The sequence below is a fragment of the Haliotis asinina genome, chromosome 5 (assembly GCF_037392515.1).
Source record: "Haliotis asinina isolate JCU_RB_2024 chromosome 5, JCU_Hal_asi_v2, whole genome shotgun sequence".
In the NCBI taxonomy this organism is placed as follows: domain Eukaryota; kingdom Metazoa; phylum Mollusca; class Gastropoda; order Lepetellida; family Haliotidae; genus Haliotis; species Haliotis asinina.
The window spans coordinates 26350988-26359976 of NC_090284.1; positions in this window are offsets into that span (position 1 = coordinate 26350988).

Here is an 8989-nt window from a genome sequence, read left to right on the forward strand (position 1 = left end):
CTAATGATGGATCGGTCAGGTTACGAGGATGAGGAGGCCTACACTTGTCTTGGAATGCAAGTTCGAGACAGATAACTTCGGTCCGAGTATAAATCTCGGTTAAAGAAAATCTGGAGTTCAGAGTTTAATGCTCGAAACAAAGTCAAAACCACCAATACTCTTGCTGTGCCAGTCCTTTCCTATTCTTTGAAGTAGTTGATTGGACAAAACAAGACGTCCAGAGTCTTCACCGCCTGACCAGAATAATCATGTCTGAGGTCGGGGTTTGATTAATGTGGAGGCTCTTCACGATAGAATTTTTTGTGTACTTTTGCACACATTTATTTATCGAATGATCTTTTGGTAATGCATGTCAAGACTCGTGATGAAAACAAAGAATTCCACGGCCAATGTGTCAATGTTGTTGGGCAGAATCTGAAATTTGAATTTTTGTTGATGGTGATGTACTACTGGACGGTACATGACAGAGTTTTATTGTGTACTTTTGCACATATTCATTTATCGGATGATCCTCTGGTGATGCATGTCAAGACTCACGATGAAAGCAAGGAATTCCACAGCTATTTTAAGCGTGCCAAGGTTGTTGGACACAATCTGAAATTTGAAGTTGATTTTGCTCATGGTGATGTACTGCTGGGTGGTACAGCGATGGGAGTAAACCAGGTGAAGTCCTTCGCCAAGTCTGCCCAGAGTCGGTCCTTTGTGGAGAAGCTGTCTTAGAAGCCATTGCATCGTGTGTACATGCAGTGTGTGGAACAGAACAGCAATCCAACCGACGCCTTCACCTGGATGAAGTCAGAATTCGTCAGAATGTGATTCTTAATAAAAATATTAACATGAAACGTCGATTAAGCAATGCATTTACAGAGACTGTCCAACACCTTGTCAGTGGATGCCCTTCCTTGGCACAAACAGCATATCTTAAAAAAACGAATTCCAGCCAAAAAACCAGGGGTCCCTTTCACAAAACTTTCGTAGGTCTAAGGTCTCGTAACTTTTCTCGTAACATTCCTACTTCCTATGTTACAGTATAGGAGGTACGAATGCTACGAGAAAAGTTACGAGATCTTACGCTTACGAGAGCTTGTGAAGTGGGACCCTGATCTTGTCCTTTTTTATAAAGCCAATGAATTTATTTATATTTTTTATTTTTCTGTCCCTTTTGACAGCAACGTGATTGGAAACAAAAGCATGATAAATATGCGGTCTCGCTTGCATCCCATGTACTGTTCGTGCATTTGGTGTGGTACCCCCTGATCTCAGGGTAATGCAGAAGTCTACAGTGTTGTGGAGTCTACATGTACTCCCGCAAGTTCTTGGTGGGTTCGACTTCGAAGTGTTTCCCGGGAGAAGTCTAGGCTGTCAGGATATAGAGCCAGGATATGGCGTCAGTTGTCTGAGTGGTATCACGGTGTGAAGTGAGGACGTAGAATTAATATTAAGCCATTGTGTAAAGAAGTGTACTAAGAAGACTCACGGTAAAATGTATGGATGCAGACAGTCTGCAAAACATACATTTTTATGCTTGCACACCAGCCTTTGAAGCTCTTCTTCTTCTTCTAAGATCTGTTCAACTGGCCTTGTCTGGTAACTCTCCTCCTTCTCAGTTCTCTGGCTGGCTTCCCACTGACCTTGTGCCCGTTCCTCAAAGCTATCGCACCGCTATGCTAAAGGATAAGAGTTCCAAACGAAACACTGGACCCGGCGCCCGTCCCTATCGCAGCTCTGTTCTAAAGGACGGGAGTTCCGAAAGAGACACTGGTCTGTTAACGCTGTGTATGCGTTAGTTCTGGTTGATCAATGCTAATTCCATGATTGGAGAATTGGAGTGGAAAATAACGTTATCTTAATACCAAGCATCTCTGTGTGACACACACAAGGGGAGGTTCTCCCACTGATCGTTTTATTTTACAAAGCGAACTTCGGGGCGGCTATATCAGACTCGCCTGGTTTGGGGTGCCTGGTTTGGGGTGCCTGGTTTGGGGTGCCTGGTTTGGGGTGCCTGGTTTGGGGTGCTGAAGGCGGAGTTGTAACTAATGATACACAGTAAACATTACCTTTGGTGAACAGTTGACAGTCGCATGCAATCTCGGGGAATTTACGGTATTGTGTCGTGTTGATTTCGTCAAACATTAAATACAGCTCTGTTTCTACAGCCCATGGGAGATCTACCCTGTTCCCTGGTCGGGGTATATATAGGGGTACCCCGGGTACCGTCACCACAGCCGAGAAGTATGTATGTCTCCACTATTGTACTCCTTCTGACCATCTGGGACAGAGACTACCACACCTGATACAGTGGCTACAGGCTTACCAGTACTGTAGATTCAACGTATGGCCCTTGATACAGTGACTACAGGCTTACCAAGATGGTAGATTCAACGTATGGCCCTTGATACAGTGACTACAGGCTTACCAAGATGGTAGATTCAACGTATGACCCTTGGAACAGTGGCTACAGGCTTACCAATACTGTAGATTCAACGTATGACCCTTGGAACAGTGGCTACATGCTTACCAATATGGTAGATTCAACGTATGGCACTTGGGACAGTGGTTACAGGCTTACCAATACTGTAGGTTCAACGTATGATCCTTGGAACAGTGGCTACAGGCTTACCAAAATGGTAAGTTCAACGTATGGCCCTTGGGACAGTGACTACAGGCTTACCAATACTGTTGGTTCAACGTATGGCCCTTGGGACAGTGGCTACATGGCTACCAATACTGTTGGTTCAACGTATGGCCCTTGTGACGGTGGTTACAGGCTTACCAATACTGTAGATTCAACGTATGGCACTTGGGACAGGGGCTACAGGCTTACCAATACTGTAGGTTCAACGTATGATCCTTGGAACAGTGGCTACATGGCTTACCAATACTGTAGGTTCAACGTATGGCACTTGTTACAGTGGTTACAGGCTTACCAATACTGTAGGTTCAACGTATGGCCCTTGGGACAGTGACTACATGGCTACCAATACTGTTGGTTCAACGTATGGCCCTTGATACAGTGACTACAGGCTTATCAATACTGTAGGTTCAACGTATGGCCCTTGATACAGTGGCTATAGGTTTACCAATGCTGTAGGTTCAACGTATGGCCCTTGGGACAGTGACTACATGGCTACCAATACTGTTGGTTCAACGTATGGCCCTTGGGACAGTGACTACATGGCTACCAATACTGTTGGTTCAACGTATGGCCCTTGGGACAGTGACTACATGGCTACCAATACTGTTGGTTCAACGTATGGCCCTTGGGAAAGTGACTACAGGCTTATCAATACTGTAGGTTCAACGTATGACCTTTCTGACAGTGACAATAACCATACCATTACGGTATGGGTCAACGTATGGCCCTTGGGACAATGGCTACGGGCTTACCAATACTAGGTAGGTTCAACGTATGACCTTTCTGACAGTGACAATAACCATACCATTACGGTATGGGTCAATGTATGATCCTTGGGACAGTGACTACAGGCTTACCATTACGGTAATAAATGTTTGTCCATTGGTCGGCACGACTAGCCACATGGATCTTGTAGACTGTCTAAGGTGCTCTCTTGTAATAACTCAGCCATATTTCACCGGGAGTGAAATGATTGAGTCAACCAACATTTTAGCCCAGTAAATCCTGGCAATAACCACGTCAGAAATAAAATTTGCCGATGATATATAATTTGTGTTTGTTATTTGTATCATTATTTTGAATGACTAAAGGTAATACTATGAACTCCGCAGCCTTATCACAACGCACTATACATCTACATGTTATACTAATAATGCGTAGACGTAATATGTGTCATAGGTCCGTTAATGTGAGTATACGGCACAACGGAGTACGTATACTATACGGAAGCTTGCGGATAAGGCACAGTAGAGTACGTATATAGTACATGCACGAATACTACACAGAGACATATCTATAAAGTATATATGAGTATGCATACGGCTTAGTACGTATATTACACAGAAGAGTACGTGTACGCACAAGGGAGTGCGTATACTGCACAGTGGAGGAGGAGGTATACGCCACAGAAGAGTGCGCATATTGCACAGAGGAGTAAGTATACGTACAGGGGGTACGTATTTTACACAGAAAAGTACTTATATTACACAGAGGAGTAGGTTACGCCACAGAAGAGTACGTATACAGCCTAAGTATACGTCACTGGGGGTGCTTATGCGGTATAGGCAGTATGTGGGAGTACATATACGCCTACTGGGCGTATTCCAGAGTTAAGACCCGAACACCTTTCTGGGAAATACTTCATGACGGCGGGTAGGCGATCAACGTGTTATGGTCCCGTGGCTACAGTGTTCGTAGAATGGTGGGATGGTACGTGCACAACGTAATACCTCCCAAACTCTGTAATGAGGATAATCAGTGGGATAATTTAGGGGTCTGAAGGTCATGAGAGGGGCAGTGGTTACTACTGTGACCCTCCTTGGTCACGGTTACCATAACATAAACACTAAGCCCTGCAGATTACAAGGACTGAGTTGTTAGTGCACATTACAATCAGCGATCACCTTCAGTGACTCCACACAGCTACACAATACCGCGCAGTGAGACGTATAGGGCTACAGAAGGATTGTAGTGGGCTTCATAGATTCCCATGTGTTCGCACCCTTATTATAGGCAACACTGTGTTGTGTTGAGCTTGTATAGGTAAGGTATGGAATCCTGGAAGGGACATTTCGTTGCTATCTATACAAACACAAGCAAAAAGTCGCGCTTTCAATATAGTTTTACATAACAACACGACCAAGCGACTGTTTTCAAAATATGTTGCCTTGTCGCTTTGTCACCCCATAAAAAATGTGTCAAAATGCGTGAGATGCGCGACAATGCGAGACTTTGATAACGTCGCAGTGTCGCCCTTTTCGATCAGTGGTACGTAAAATAGGTGGATCTATCTATGTATTCACAGAAATAGTAATATACACTAAACTCACAAAGAAATATACCCTCTTCTTCCTTAATGATTTTATTAAAATCTATTCAAAGTATGAAACTTTCAGCTGCATTTTATAGATTATGCGTTTTTTACAATATGGAATCTTATGGTCACTAAACATCGGAGTGGTTAAGCTTTCTTATAAACTAGTATTTTTTAACATGTCCAAAGTATGTAAACTTAAAATGTTTATGATTGGCCCAAACGCGGAAGGAAACATACGCACGCCAACAACACCACACACCACACATATTCTTACCATATTCTGTTTCTTTCTTCTCAAAGATTTATATCTGTTTCTATTGGTTCTCTATGCTATAACGTTTTCTCTCGATGTGTTACTACGTAGTGTGGGTGATGCCCGCCTCTCTTCACGTCTCCCTGCCAGCAGTTCCTATCAAACCACTTCCCTCTAGTTCGCCGACCAGAACTACTACTACTGAACTCAACCAGGAAACATCCTGCAACTTTGTTTACAGCACTTGTTAATAAATCAATAGATTCGTGTGTGTTTGTAGTTATCATATCTTCTGCAGATTTCATTGCACTGATGCAGTCATTTGAACACTAGTTCGTTACAGATATTCATTCTTATCAATGTCCCATTGTCCCAGACAAGTTTGTTGAATGTTGAACTACTTTCATCCCGACATACACTAGCATTATAAACACATAATAAAGGTAAATGGCGTGATTCCGATCTATTAACAACACTGAAATCCCGTACAAGATTCACTTACATTTAAAGATAATATAGAGTAATCTATCAGACTCGCTCCCGTATTGCCGAGGAAAGTCGTTGCACCAATATCTGTGTCATTACCATATCGACCATAAACGATGTGTAAGCCAAACAAGGAGTAGAGGTCTATTAATGATTTGCCGAATGTGCTGACATAATTATCTTCGGTTTATCTTTTATCAACTGTTATAATTACATCCACATCACTCCTTGTACTTTCATCAAAATCAGGAATATTCTTCTGTAAACCACCAGATCTTGCATTAGAATCACCACCAATCCAAATAACTGCAGTTCCTCATGTTGGTATGTACAGTACAACACAGCTTACCAGCGAAAATCATTACCTTTGTTATGTTAATACTTTGTGGTCTTCTTTCATTGTTCACGAAGCGTACAGCATGCTTTTATATAAATCGTTTATTTCATTTTCATCTAGTTCTGTGTATAAGAAATATTACATTGCCAGTAATTTAACTAAGTTATTGCTTTTTTTTAGGGGTCACTGATTATAAAATGTACCTTCCAATCTGCATTGTTAAGTCCTTATTGTCTCTATTACATTTCTTAATTCCCATATATCGAAAGTACACGAAGCCAGTAGCAAATTTGCCGTCGAAACACAGTTACTGTCACCTAATTAAATAAACCATAGCGAAATCTTATAATACTCTAACTAGAACTTAGGTATGCTATCTACCATCACTCTATCTGGTTCATTCTCTACCAAGTACTACCGGATTAGACAGGTGCCAGTGTTGGCAGGTTTCACTGTATACTACAAATAAAATATAATTATATAAAATATATAACACTCTAAAATTTGATTGATAGTCATATATACACTTAAACATGGCTGTTGTGTTTGGGAGTTTGAATCAAACATGGCGCTGGTGTGTTTGGGAGTTTGAATCAAACATGGCGCTTGTGTGTTTGAGCATCCCTTTTTTCGCTTTTTTATTTCCCTCAAACTCAACGAATATTGAATCAGTTGCTTAACTACTTGTTCTAACACATCATTTAAAGCGTCCATTAAACACACAAAACGTTCCACTTACTTCAGAGTTTTAATGACTTCACCCTGTTTATGGTTTATATGTGACTATCACAGTTTAGGGTGTTCCCGTACATTTTGTTGGTAGTATATATTTGTGTGTTATGTCTTGCTTGAATAAACCCAAGAGGTCTGCCTCTAGGCTCGCTTCCAGTAACTAACTGCCCATATCTAGCATTGATTGTACCTTTAGCTCAAACAGCTCAAGGTTGCCTCAGGGTTGTAGTCGATTGTATTGAATGATGACCACGTGACCTGTATGGGCGTACACGTGACCGAGGGATGTTTGGTAGGTATGGAAAGAACAGCCTGTATGGTTATTCCCGAGAGTAAACAAGCCAAATTCACAGTTGTTATCGTGTTCATGAGAGTGAGAAATATAGCATGAGTCAGTGGGAATTCTGAGCTGTGAGCACCCACCTGGATGTTAATCACACCTTTTCATGACAGCAGCAGTAGAACACGCCCTAGTGCATCACCAATCACCGTCCTCTTCCACCTTGTCAGATATCTAAGACTTGTCACGGTACTGTGAATAAACACAATATATACTGAAACATCAGAACTGTATGTTTGCAGTAGCTAGTTTAACACGACGTTGCTTCGTGGTGGTATCGGTAAAACGTTTGAATGAAAGTCCATATTCAATGTCCAGACATTTTCGAGTAGTGGGAATTTCAATGAATCTGTTTATTTAGTCTTCAGTACTAGTTAGATGAGGGTATGTTTCTGGACGCTTACATCAGGTATATGTCTAGAGGTCTACATTTTCTAATCCGAGAGACAAATAATGCATCTTGTTTGCATCTCTTTAATAGATATGTGAGAATCATGGCCATTAGGCGTGTGTGTTGACATTCTTTTATTTTTTGACAAACCTTGTTTCCGGCATCTGTGCTCTCTTGTTCCAGTAGTCACTGTACTGATATCATGTTGCATGTTTATTTACAAGAGGGGTAGGGGTGGCTTGGGGGGCATTCCACAGCCATGAGGAAGCGGTAGGGTAATATTTAGACGTTCTTCGGTGGAGATGTGATGAGCAGTTGGAAGTGTTTTAGGCTGGTGAGGTGTTTTGGGAGGATGGGAGTGAGGGTGGAGCTAAGGGTGTTCGGGAGGAGAGAGAGAGAGAGTATTGGATGAGTAGTGAAGGAGTGGCGAGGTGTTCTGGAGGGTGGGAGAGAGGGTGGTACTGGACAGGTAGCGATGTGGTACACCTACAGAATAACGGACACCTACCAGCCTTATTGTTTAGTAGCAAGTAGCCCTAACGCTATCGCTAAACGTAAACCTTTCCCTAAACCTAAACCTCACCCTAAACCTAACCCGCACCCTTACCCTAACCAAAAGTAAACTCGCTTGCTTTTAAAGATGTCGTAAGGTGTCCGGTATTCTGCAGTCTTATCAGTGATGGTGTAGAGAGGTATTCTAGAGAGTTCGAGACGGATGGGGTTTTGGACAGTGGCGATGGTGTGGCGACGTGTTCTGAAGGTGGGAAAGAGGTAATGTCGAGATGATTTTAAGGTGAGGGAGAAAGGGAGCAAGGAATTGTCGAGATGTTCTGTAGGGAGGGAGAGATAGAGAAATATTGTCGAGATTATCTGGGAATGGGAGAGAGGTATTGTCGAGTTGTTCTGGGGTGAGAGAGAAAGGTATTGTCGAGATATTCTGGAGTGGGAGAGAGTTATTCTCTAGGGAGAGAGAGACACACAGAGAGGCACAGAGTGAAAGAGAAAGAGAGAGAGGGAGAGATGGAGAGAGAGAGAGAAGAGCGGTATTGTCGAGATTCCTGGAGGGTGGCAGATAGGTACTGTCGAAGTGCTCTAGGGGGTGGGGGACAGATTTATTGTCGAGGTGTTCAAGACAGTGGGAGGGATAAGTATTGGCGAGGTGACCGGGAGGATGGGAGAGCGATGTATTGTGGAGGTGTTCTGAGGGTGGGAGAGAGAGAGGTGTTGTCGAGCAGGTCCTATAGGGCGGGGGAGAGGCATTGTCGATGTGCTCTGGAGGGAGGTTGGGTGGGCGAGAGAGGTATCGGCGAGGAATTCTGGGGTGAGGAAGAAAGGTATTGCTGAGGGGTTCTGAGGGTAGGAGAGAGGGCTATTGGCGAGGTGTGCTGGAGGGTGGGAGAACGATGCAATGTCGAGATTTTCTGGAGGGTGGGAGAGACGTATTCTCGAGATGTTCTGGAGTTTGGAGAGGGATACTGTCGATGTGTTGTGGGGGTAG